Source organism: Pyrus communis, chromosome 7 (genome assembly GCF_963583255.1).
Source record: "Pyrus communis chromosome 7, drPyrComm1.1, whole genome shotgun sequence".
Taxonomy (NCBI): Eukaryota; Viridiplantae; Streptophyta; class Magnoliopsida; order Rosales; family Rosaceae; genus Pyrus; species Pyrus communis.
Genome location: NC_084809.1, coordinates 18,136,203 through 18,149,656, shown reverse-complemented (window position 1 = coordinate 18,149,656; position 13,454 = coordinate 18,136,203). Strand labels below are relative to the sequence as shown.

General features: G+C 39.6%; 1 pseudogene; it reads right to left on the bottom strand.

The window, feature by feature from the left end:
- LOC137740653 (F-box/LRR-repeat protein 14-like) overlaps positions 1-10,022 on the bottom strand; it is a 45,559-nt pseudogene extending 35,537 nt beyond the window's left edge.
- Positions 10,023-13,454: the final 3,432 nt, after the last annotated feature.

Here is a 13,454-nt window from a genome sequence, read left to right as displayed (position 1 = left end):
AGGTTGTGTTTTATGTGAATTACATATTCTACGGATAAGAGTTCTGAGATGTGATTTGATAATTGGTCACAGGGACCAATCATTCAGGACGTCTCGATGCGTGCGCTAAAGAATCATAGCGTGGACTCCTGGTGAGTGGATCTTTTCCTTTTTATCGTACATATTGTTGAGAGTTCTATCGACACTTTTAAATTGATTAGGCATATTACTTTCATATATAATTATTGTGAATGCTTGAAGTATTGTGAACTACGAATGGCTTGATCCCTGTTTAGGGTACGTGGGCAGTCTAACGAGACGTTAGATGCAGCCATAAAATATTTGAGACAAAAGCCTTGTTTGGGAAATTGAGTAATGCGAAGGAAATTGATAAAGACAAGTTTTAGTTTTGTGAATTAGTTAGTTAATTAGTGTTAATTGGGTTATTATGGATAATTATCCTTGAAAATAAGTAGTTCGGGAGTAGAACGTTATTGATTGTACATTTCACACTATATAGTTTATAATTGAAAATGCTACAACATGGTTGAGGGTTAGATTGCATCATGGTATATTCATATGTATTATACTTGCATATAATTATTGGGAATGCTTTCAAGTGCAAAGGTGGACGCAGGACAACCAGGTAAGCTTCAGGTGAGTACATGTTGATGTTAGTGATGGTAGTGAGTACGATTGTGTTGAGATATAGCATAGCTCATAAACTTGCACCCCGGTGTTAGTGCTCCCGCCCGTGGCCAGGGCACAGTCCTTCACGTGATGTTCACCTCCCGCACCTTACACTCACCTTGGATTCAAGGTAGGTGCACAGTCCTGTCGTACAGACCACTTTAGGTGGTTCCGACTCGTAGGTGACCCGCGATTATTCGCCCAGTCTTCACGTGATCGTAGCACTTATTTACATCCAGTCCTGTCGTACAGACCACTTGAGGTGGTTCCGACTCGTGTGCAGGTATACTTATTGAGCTATTGGCTAGCCAGGATTGATGAGATATGGATAAGTCGTACAGGTCACTATAGGTGACTCCGACTTATATGCTAGCCAGGATTGATGAGATATGGATAAGTCGTACAGGTCACTATAGGTGACTCCGACTTATATGCTAGCCAGGATTGATGAGATATGGATAAGTCGCACAGGTCACTATAGGTGACTCCGACTTATATGCTAGCCAGGATTGATGAGATATGGATAAGTCGTACAGGTCACTATAGGTGACTCCGACTTATATGCTAGCCAGGATTGATGAGATATGGATAAGTCGTACAGGTCACTATAGGTGACTCCGACTTATATGCTAGCCAGGATTGATGAGATATGGATAAGTCGTACAGGTCACTATAGGTGACTCCGACTTATATGCTAGCCAGGATTGATGAGATATGGATAAGTCGCACAGGTCACTATAGGTGACTCCGACTTATATGCTAGCCAGGATTGATGAGATATGAATAAGTCGTACAGGTCACTATAGGTGACTCCGACTTATATGCTAGCCATGATTGATGAAATATGGATAAGTTGTACATGTCATTTTAGATGACTCTGACTGATATATCACCTTGTATTGATTTAGTTCATTTGGCCTACTTATTAATGTATGGTGGAGTTGATGGCAAACCGTGGTTTTAGTCATTTCTGAGTATGGTTTGGATATATGCATATATGTTGTACTGTCTTATGGAAAACGATACGGGTTTTACATTTAGGGGCATTACTTTTAGAGAGGTAATAACTTTGGGAAGCTTGGTTTTATTGCTTACTCACACCTTATGTTTGGTGCCCTCCAGGTTTTAGTTGCTGAGTTTGTATCGACAAGAATCTGTGGCGAATCTTAGTATTGTTGGATATTTCTGAGGGTATGATTCTTACCCACACTACTGTACCTTACTTATGCTCTGAAATCGCGCGTGAAATGGGTTCGCTCCCACTCGTAGCGCACTCTAGTACTTAGACACTTTTAGATTCAAATTTATTCACTTTTGTTTACACTATCACATTTTATGGCTTCGTCACCTTCCAGGTGTCGGCCAGCACAACTCGATTCAGGGTCCAAGTGGACTTTCTGGGTCGAGGTGTGTCATGTGGTGGCTGTATAGGCGTTGAATAGAACTCCTCGTATGGTGGCTGCCAATATCCTTCTTGTTGAGCCTCATTGTCTTGATTTTGTGAGCCCTGCACCAAACAAATTAATTCATTAAGCTTTTGATTATAATCTATTGACGAACTTGAGTTTGGTTGGGCATATTGAATATGAGGTTGTGGTGGCTGCATAGGCGTTGAATAGAACTCCTCATGTGGCGGCCAATATCCTTCTTGTTGCACATGTTGAGGTTCCCACCACATAGAGTTTGAATGATCACTCCAATCCGAATTGTAAGTATTGGAAAACACGTTATTCCTTGATTGAAGATCAAATGTACCAACGCTTTGCATTTGGGACCTTTCCATGAGCTGTGACAAAAGAGAAGCATTATCAAGTGACATGTTGTTCTTCTCTAGTATTTGAATTCAACAAACAAAACACAAATCAAAAAACTAAAACTAAAATACATAACAGAAACAAACAATCCAAGAGATTAGCAAATTTGCTAATCCCCGGCAACGGCGCCAAAATTTGATGCGTGATTTATGCGCACACAAATTAAACCCTCTTTTTGTCGATTTGTAGTATAAGTATAAGTAGGGATCGTTCTGGACCGGGGATTAGGAGGGATTGTTAATCACTTGGAACTGATTCAAAAACGTAAAATAAAGTTTAAAACACTATACTAGACTCAAAGAATTCAAAAATACTTTAAAACATAAACTAAACAGATTCTAAGCACTAAAGAACAAGAAAGTAAAGGGGGGGTTTGATTTGACGAAATTAACTAAATTGCACAAATTGTAATTAAAGGCAAAACGTAAATATGAATGTGATGAAAATATGGATGATGGAATAGCCAAGGGGTTCTTCTCCACACATGTTACACTTGCATACAAGATTGATTCTCAGTTGGTTTTTCGATAAATTATGAAACTCAACACCCCGGGTTAATTAGGTCCGCTTAAATTAACCGTCAAGTTCTCCTTAAGTTAATAAATTGGATGGGTTAGTGCAACGCAATTCACCACATTCTCCAAAAGTCCTTTACGTGAAAAGCACAATAAAGATACAATCAAAGATCATTAAGCATTATGAAAACTATAAGTATTGACGAGGCATTCGTTACTATGGAATACGCATGAAACTTATGCCAAGAATTCGTTTAACACGATTGTTTATAAGCAACCTCCACTACTTGTGAATATAAGTTCATAACGATTAGGTGAAATTCACTTATATTCTAGCGTCATATTTATGCATGAAAATTAAGCGCGCATTCTTAATAAACATTCATAAATAAGTTATCAATCAAACGGTTAAACAAATTGAATCCACAACTTATGAAATTCCAACGAAAGTTAATCAATTCATATTGCAAATATAAACATAGTTTCGAATCACCCCCTAACTAAAGGGGGTTTTTAGTTCCTCATAACTTTGAAATCAAAGAAACACCTAAACATTCCAACAACTCAAACTTGAATTGTATGAACGTTTAGGCACTCTTCTCTTCCATTCCTCATGCGTACAAAACAAAGAGAATTGAATTTAAACATTGAAATCAAAGAAACACCCAAACATTCCAACAACTCAAACTTGAATTGTATGAACGTTTAGGCCCTCTTCTCTTCCTCTTTATTATGGCACAAGGTCTAAGGGATGTTGTTGGTGTGTTGAATGGATTGGGGAATTATGGGAATGGATGAGGAAAGATAGAAAATGGAAAGAAACCCACGGCAAGGAAGGGAATTTCAGGATGTGAAGATGGTGTGTGTTTGTGTTGTGGTATGTACAATGGAAATTGAGATGATCCTTGAATGAATGAATGCAAGGGTATTTATAGGGGGAATGGGAGAATATGTGGGTGATTGTTTAAGAGTGAATGTGGTTGTTATGATTGAGAGTGCATGTGGATGAAATAATGATGGAAAAAGAGCTAGGTTGTTGGTGTGTGAATGCATGTGTTGAATTGGTGGTGCAATGATGAAAGAGTAAGTGCATGTGTGTGTGAATGGTGGTACAATGATGAAAGAGTAAGTGCATGTGTGTGTGAATGGTGGTGCAATAATGAAAGAATAAGTGCATGTGTGTGTGAATGGTGGTACAATGATGAAAGAGTAAGTGCATGTGTGTGTGAATGGTGTTTCTTGATGGTTTTGGGGTTGTGATGCATGTGAATGCATGTGGCTAAGGGTTGTTGATTGGGCTAGAGGTTTTGCATGGCTCAAAGGATTGTTTGATTGGGCTAGGCCCTTTGTTTTATGTCCAAAGTGCATACAAGGCTTTCAAATTCGTCCAACACTTTGGGTCCAAGCATATGCTATCCATTCCAAGCCCAATTTTGCTCCAAAATGCTCCAAAATGCATCTTTTTGCTTCCTTAGCCATATGAACCTAAAAACACACGAAAATGGCTTAAACTACTAAAACAACTATGAATTAACAACATAGATGCACGAAAACAAGCTAAGTAAGTCGCCTAAATATGCTCCTATCAACTTTGAAGAAACCATCTTCGACGTAGTCTTGGTTTCAATTAATTCGAAGATTGCTAGCTACAACTAAATGGTGATTTAATGTTTGGACATAATATGGGTTTCCGAAACCATTATTAAGATAGTCTTGATAATATATGTCTAAAACTATAAATCACAAGACAGGTTAGTTGTAGAGATCCATCCATCATGGATCTTAACAAGCTAGTGGGAGCTATAAGCGTCTTATGTGAAAAGATCAATTGTTTGATTTCTCATAAAGATGTAAATGAATCTTTTGTTTACTAGGTTTACAAAAGATTAGTGGGAGTTAATCGTATTCCTAAATTTAAAAATATATATATGATATATTAATTTTTGGAAATGAAAAGAGTACTTCTTCGTTAAAGTTATTCTATAACGATAGAATGTATATGGGAGATTTAGTCTATATAATGGAATGGAAATCTATAATGATATATTTCAAGATATAATTGGATTATATCAATCCCTAAAATAGACAAGAGATGCTAGGAAGTTTCTCATTTGATGATAAACTTCAATTAGAATGACAATTCTAGTGAGACTAGGAAGTTGTTCTTCTCAAAGGGAATGTACCCTTTGACTCCCAAAGAAATAATGCGTAAATAGAATCCTTTATGCATAAGCAGAAAGGTGATTTATGTATTTCATATTGTATGAAAAACATTGATATAAGATGTACCTAGAAAGGTACAAGACAATATCAGTGCAAGCCCAGGATCAGAACCATGGCAACTGTCAAGTGAGTCCTTGAGTATTTGAGAAATACTAAAGGATATATTACTCAATAATTGAGAAAGAATTAGAGTAACGTAATGGAAGCGTAAATGTATTAGATTATGAATCTAATCCATCATTGGATATTTCTTCATTATGAATGAAGAGATAAACAGATATCTCTTTATTATGACTAAAAAGATATTTGGATGGAAACATTAAAGTAATGACTTTAGTGTGTTCCATTATGAATGCAAAATATATTGCCATATAGAAGTTTACAACAATGTTGTTTGGATGGGAAAGTTCATTTATGAACTCTCTATTCGGTTCCAACCAGAAAGTGTATGACACTAATGGGGCGATAGCTCAAGCCAGGGAATCAAGGTCTCATCAAGGTCCAAACTCAAATGAGAGACTGAACCACATGATTAGGAATCATGAATAATGGTGACGTCGTTATTCTCAAGGTTGCTTCTATGGATAACATATAGATATCCATCTTGTTTAGGCCTACTACTCAGCCATTTATGAAATGAATTACAGAAGAGGTATCATCACTGATAACCAAGCTGATTGGCTCTAGTGCAAGTGGGAGATTGTTGCAAATGTGCCCTAAAACCAATCATATGATGATACTTTACGGACATTTCACAAAGTTAAACTAATGTAGTTTAAATGTAAAGGGCAAAGATTATTGTTTGAGCCGTCTCATATAAATGTTATATGCTTAAACGATAAGTCCAAGGAATATGTGATTGGAAGAATGCGATCTAAAGAAGTTAGATTCATGAGACCATTCTTTCGTTGACACATCCTAAAACATTCCTGATCATAGGATTGTCAATTGGGCATTGACAGTCCGTTAAGATCAGTACGTGCTATGTCTTCTCTCAGGGAGAGTGACTAGTCTCGAGTCATTGGTGTGTGTGACATCAAGACAAGTACGTAGGTGCTCAATAGAGAATGAGTTCACTGAACACAATCAACGAAGAGTTCTCATATTCATGTCACATGAGAACTCATGGTTGGGATAATGCAAATTAGTCTTTTGACCTGAGGCATCACAGTTGTCTTGTGGTTAGGTCCTTAATCTTTGATTATGTCAAAGTCACTCCATCAGGAAGGTGTCCACGGCATCGTTGGGGTTAAGCCACTTAGCCATGGAGGCAAGTGAATGCGCAACAAGGGATCTCTAACCTTCAAACTGTTTGAGGGAGAATACTCTATGATATGATTAAGAATCTTTGGCCAAAGTATGAATGAGATTTAGGAATGTGTTCCAAATCACATTCAAGGTAATCATATAAGCACAAGACTCACATTGGATAGTAGACATGAATAAACTATCAAACCAAACAATGTGGTCAAGAGTATTGTATTAGAGAAATACCGTATTGCATTTGTAATCCTAAAACTGAATAGGTTCTCCACCTCTTCTAATTAGCTTGGGTAACCATGACATGCTGCTAGGCGTCAACCATGGTTTGTGGAAGCCCTAAAAGTGTATTATCACTAACGGGAGAATTGAAAGTAAGTTTCAATTCACAATCGATTAGAAAGAGTTTTAATCGCCCATTGCCTCGCTAAAAGGAACCTAATGGATCGTTCACTGAGTAAGGTAGAGTTTGAAGAAACAACGGAGATGAGTAAGAATAATTAAATGGTTTAATTATTTATCTAAGGCTAGGATTAATTAATATGTTAATTAATCAAACGAATAAGTTCGTTAAAGACCTCGGGTTAGTTTTGGGCCGCAAGGCCCAATGGGATTTGAATGTCAAGCCCATTAACTCAAGTTGTATGACAACTTGAATAAGCAAAGGGCTTGAAAGCCCAATAAACCCTATAGGCCGGCCATGTTAGAAGAATAGGGCTTTTGGTCCATTAGGTCACTTATTTGAAGGGACTATATAAAGGACTTTATAGCCTAAAATTCATTAAGGGTTGTTTTTGGGGAAAGGATGAGAACACAAGCTTTCCTTTCTCTCTAAAATTTCGGCCACCTTGGAGGGATCATCTAGCAATCAAACTCCTCCAAGGTCACTCATTTCTTCTTCATTATGCCTTGGTGATGAATCATTAGAGGTTCTCAATTTTGGGAACTTTGGAGAAACCTTTTTCATCCATCCAAATCCATAGATCTAAGATGCAAGGAATGAAGGCCCTCTCTTTGGGTGATTAGCCTTTGTTTAAATACAAAGAGGAATCTACAAAGGTATATATTTCAACTCACTTTGTTTTGAGTTGATTATTGGTTCACCATTTTACTAGGCTTTGAACATTCATGGGTAATGTTTTGTTTTTAAGTGCATGCTAGCATGATTCCGCCTTTAATTTGTTAATTGCATGCTAATGATGTTGCTTAAATGAACATGTCATCTTCCAAAATAATCCTTCATCATGATTCATTGAATAAGCAACTGGAGATTGTTTTGTATGCAAGTATGTCAAGTGTGGAGAAAGACCTCCAAGCTAGCCTACCATCCACCTAATTTCACCAATTCGTGCAAATCTACATAGGTTGAAGTCTTGTTTTTGTTTACTTTATTTTCGTCCAAAACCAAATCCCCCTTTATGTTAGAGTGTCTAACTAGTTAAAATATGTTTTAGATTGTGTTTTCAAGTGTTTTGAGTCAAGTTAGAACCAAAATTCGTCCAAATTTGTGTTTAGAGTCAAATCTGCCCAGTTTGTGTTTTTAGGCAGTTTTGAGTGTTTTTAGCTTATTTTGAGTCTTGTGAATTTGTTTTGAGTCTTTTAAGTTGACTTAAGTGTTTTAAAGTTTAGTTTTAGTTATTTGAGTCAGTTTAAAGTGTTTAGCAATCCCTCCTAATCCCCGGTTTAAGAACGATCCCTACTTACTTATATACTACAATTGTCAAAAGAGGGTTAATTTGTGTGTTAAGTTAATTTTCGCATCATAGCTTAAGCAAATCACCTTCCCCAGTAGCTCTGCAATTTTTATTGGAGAGATCTTCGAGAGTTTCAAGCTTTCCAAGATATTCAAGCCACTCAAATCTACTAATATTTAAGCATCGACTAAGGTGGACAATGAGGTTCTTGCAGCCCAACAAGGCGTTGAGGGGGAGCGAAAAGTGCAATTGCGCAACCCCTAAATTTGAAGGGGCCCCTAAAACATTTTAGTATCTTATATTTATATGTGATAATATTATTATATTAAAAATATTACTTATATTAGCACTTCAAAATTTCATAGTGCACTTCTTATAAGTGTTACTTTTTTTTCTTTCTAAATATAAAAATTTGCAGTGCACAATGCGATATTAGGAGTGCCAATAAAACCTTAAAAACCAATTTTCTTTTCAATTTTATTATATAATAATGCTATATATTCAAGTTAAACTTTAAAGTTTGAGATTTTGAAGCTTTTTTTTCTTATTTGATTGCTTAAGATTGAACTGCTTTTGATTACTTAGTGAAGGTTATGTGTCACATCCCGGCCCGGGGCAGATCACTTCCCGGGCCCGCTCCACTACCGTAGCACGATATTGTCTGCTCTGGGCTTACCATTCCCTCACGGTTTTGTTTTTGGGAACTCACGAGCAACTTCCTAGTGGGTCACCCATCATGGGATTGCTCTAGCCCCCTTCTCGCTTAACTTCGGAGTTCCTACGAAACCCAAAGCCAGTGGGCTCCCAAAAAGCCTCATGCTAGGTAGAGATGGGAATATACATATAAGGATCACTCCCCTGGGTGATGTGGGATGTCACAATCCCGGTTCGGACGGGACCACTTCCCAGGCCCGACTCCATCGTAGCACGATATTGTCCGCTTTGGGCCCCGACCACGCCCTCACGGTTTTGTTTCTGGGAACTCACACGAGAACTTTCAGATGGGTCACTCATCCTGGGAATGTTTTCGCGCGCTACTCGCTTAACTTCGGAGTTCCTATGGAACCCGAAGCCAGTGAGCTCCTAAAAGGCCTCATGCTAGGTAGAGATGGGAATATACATATAAGGATCACTCCCCTGGGCGATGTGGAATGTCACATTATGTTTGTAACTTTTTTTACTTATTATTTGATGACATTTGTAAACTTACAATCAGTAAGTCCTAAAGTTTGTTTTAATTTAAGTTATTACTTTCTAGTACCAATACATTGTCCAACTATTTAAAAAATAAATAAAAATATAAATAAATTAATTAATTAATTAAAAATAAAATTAAAATAAAACCATCTTAAAAAGAGCCTTTTTATAAATTTCACACAGGACCTCCGAAATCTTAGAGATGACCCTGCTTGCAGCCCACAACAACAGATGATATGCCGCATCCAGTTACCCTTCAGGTAAAATTCAACTTCAAGGCTGAAAATTTTGAGCAAGAAGACAAGTGATGAATGCCCACATCCGATGAACATGCAGTAGCTTAGTGTGAGATCCACCATAGAAGGACAGTAGTTGGAAAGAATGAGAAGCCCGTGGTGATCCAACTGCTTTCCTAGTTTGGACATCCAACCGGCATAAGTTATCTCTACCTTTGTCAAGTTAGCAAACCTACTGCAGAGAGATGTCAAAGCTTCATTTGCAGGGTCTAATCCACAACCAACCCGAAGAGATTGTCTCTGCTCGTTATCCAATACGTGCATGCGCTTAGATGCCAAAGAAACAGAGTTTCGATCAGTGGTTTTCTTAATCCTGCTCAAGATCTCCCATACTAACTGGTCCGGCAAATCCATCAAAACTCACAAATTTCCTTTTTATAAACATAGACTACAGCCACCTGATATCACAACAAAAACCAATACGGTAAAATTTAGTCCAATGGGAGACAAGGGCACGTTGGTAAGGAATTCACATAATAAAAACTCGGTAGATGCCGGTTAAAACAACATGATATCTTTCCGCCAAAAACTTGAAATGGTTTTCCCGTCAGAACTGCGCAGCTGTGGGAGAATGAAGATTTGGAGTTTTGCCCGATTTTTCCTAATGGCGTGCAATATATGCTTGGAAAGATAAGAGATCAAGCTACGTTTCTCATATTTTTACAGAATTTTCCAGAAGATAAATCGACTCCAAAACTGCCTTGCAAGACAGATGACGTGTTTCCCAAGCCAAGAAGGATTCTTTCCTAGTTTGTGTCATTAATTGTTTAGGAGTTTGTTTTATTTTAGGAGATTTTCTCCCCTACCTCTGAAGGTTTTTCTAGTATAAATAAGGTGTCCTAAGCTCTCTCTACTTACCCCCGTATGTAACATCCCACATCGCCCAGGGGAGTGATCCTTAAATGTATATTCCCATCCCTACCTAGCACGATGCCTTTGAGAGCTCACTGGCTTCGGGTTCCGTAGGAACTCCGAAGTTAAGCGAGAAGGGGGCTAGAGCAATCCCATGATGGGTGACCCATTGGGAAGTTGCTCGTGAGTTCCCAAAAACAAAACCGTGAGGGAATGGTAAGCCCAAAGCGGACAATATCGTGTTATGGTGGTGTAGCGGGCCGGGGAAGTGATCCGCCCCGGCCCGGGATGTGACAATTGGTATCAGAGCCTAACCCTGGCTACGTGTGTGCCGACGAGGACGTTGGGCCCCCAAGGGGGGTGGATTGTAACATCCCACATCACCCAGGAGAGTGATCCTTAAATGTATATTCCCATCCCTACCTAGCACGAGGCCTTTTGGGAGCTCACTGGCTTCATAGTTCATCGAAACTTCGAAGTTAAGCGAGAAGGGGGCTAGAGCAATCCCATGATGGGTGATGACACACCCCGATCGAGATCAGGGCATGCTGGGCGTCACGTGGAAGTGACGTAACCATGTGCACAGTGCGGAAGCTAAATAAGTAATAATAAAAGTACGAATAAATAAAAACCAGCTTTACACAAAGTAAGAACATACATGTGCAAGTGTAAGTGTGAAAAACAAAGTTCAGAGCACGAAGACCTAATGCAGTCCGGAAGAAACAACACTACAAAAACACACCCAAAGGTGGTCCTACATTGGTGATAATCTGTCAGATATGTCAGGGAAATCCTCTGGGGAGCCACCAAAAGTGCTCGCCTACTAGAACCTAGAGGGGCGCAAAACAAAAAGTGTGAGTGGGCAAAAACAAGGCTAACCCCTCGCCGTAAAACCTGTATACTTCCCAGAAAAATAGGATATACATATATATAAGTCATGCTCAGAAATATGCCATGCCAAAAGCCTCGAAGTAAAATGCAAGTGCTCAGGTAATGTCAATCAATGCTATGTAATCTGTCAGCCGGAGTCACCTAACGTGACCTGTATGGCTGAATCTAGAGCTCAAATCTCCATCTCACTAACTATACCTGCACAAGAGTCGGAACCACCTAGAGTGGTCTGTACGACATGACTGGGTGTAATATAAGTACGCTCAAGTGCTACAATCATGTGAAGGCTAGGCGAATAATCGCGGGTCACCTACGAGTCAGAACCACCTAAAGTGGTTTGTACGACAGGACTGTGCACCTAACTTGGATCCAAGATAAGCGTGTGGTGTGGGAGGTGAACATCACGTGAAGGACTGTGCCCAACTCTGGGCGGGAGCATTAACACCGGGGGTGCAGTTATGAGCTCTCTATGCATCTCAAATCACTACTGAACATAAACATAAACCATAACTTACCTGGCACTTACCTGTGCGTCCACAACACCAACACATATATATCTATATGCAGCTAATAATGCATAAATAAATGGCAAACAATAAGCATGGCATATAAACGAATAAACGTTTCATTTCACTTTCTGGGAAAAGTATAAGTATATAGGTATACACGGAAAACCAAAAGCCCACTCACTGGTATGTATAAGGGTCGTAACCCCCATGCCTCAAGTGACCACGCTCGTCCTCGAGATAGGTCTCACCTATATGCGAAACAACTATAAAAACGTTAATTTTAAAGCACATAACCAACATCACGAAATAACTTCTCATACATTGCTCAAATGGGGTGTATGAAAACACCAACATAATCTACTCAACCTCAGGAACATCCCCATATTTTTAGAAAAATTTTCGGACGCCGCACACGCCCCCACACGCCGGCCAAGGCACGTGCCTGGCACACTGACGGCGTCAGTTAACGCCGTCAGGAATATTCCGTTAAATCTGACGGATTCCGTTAACCCTGTTAGGAATATTTTGTCCAAACTGACGGAATTTTCCGTCATCTTCTCCGGCGAAGCTCCGGCGCCGGCGACGGTGCCGGAAAATCGGGAAAACTTTAAAACCTTGTATCTTCTTCGTTTTTCAACCAAATTTCACAAAATTGGTACCAAAATGAAGCTTACAACAAAAGGAACAAATCCATACCAGTTTCAAGCACTAAAATCCACGGAATCTCGACGGAAAAACACCACCAACTCCAGTCAAACTTGTAACTCACGATCCCGACGTCCAAAACCTTCAAACGAACCACCCCGAGCCTCCTAAGGACCTCACCAAGCTTCCTACAAGCTTGAAATTCCCAAAAACACAAGAATTAACGTGTGCATGAACAGTAATCAAATCGGGGTATCCCGAGTTCGACGTGAAAACGAAGGTATCTTTACCTGAAATGGGTATGGTTGAACTCCTACGGACCTCACGAGCACGAATATGTAATTTGTTTCCTCGATCTGTGAAGGTTTGGATGGTTTTGGTTGTCATCCGTACAAAGAGAATAAGAATGGGAGAGAGAGAGGGCTCGGGACAGGGCAGGGAGAGAGAGTGAGTGAGTGTGGTGTGTGTGTGGTCCAAAACCAGCCAAGCAACACCCAAAAACAACCACACAACGAAACAACCATAATAGGGGCAAAATCGTCATTTCACCCCTACGGTTCCAAAATCCGGAACGGGCTGTCATAGGTGACCCACTGGGAAGTTGCTCATGAGTTCCCAAAAACAAAACCGTGAGGGAATGGTAAGCCCAAAGCGAATAATATCATGCTACGGTGGTGCCCAAAAACAAAACCGTGAGGGAATAGTAAGCCCAAAGCAGACAATATCGTGCTACGGTGGTGGAGCGGGCCCAGGAAGTGATCTGCCCCGGGCCGGGATGTGACATTGTATCCCTCGACATCACCGTACATCCATACTACCACTCACTATGTCCGTAATTTGTGAAGAAGAGCTTAGGGACGTGCTTTGCCATGGACTCTAGGTTCTATCT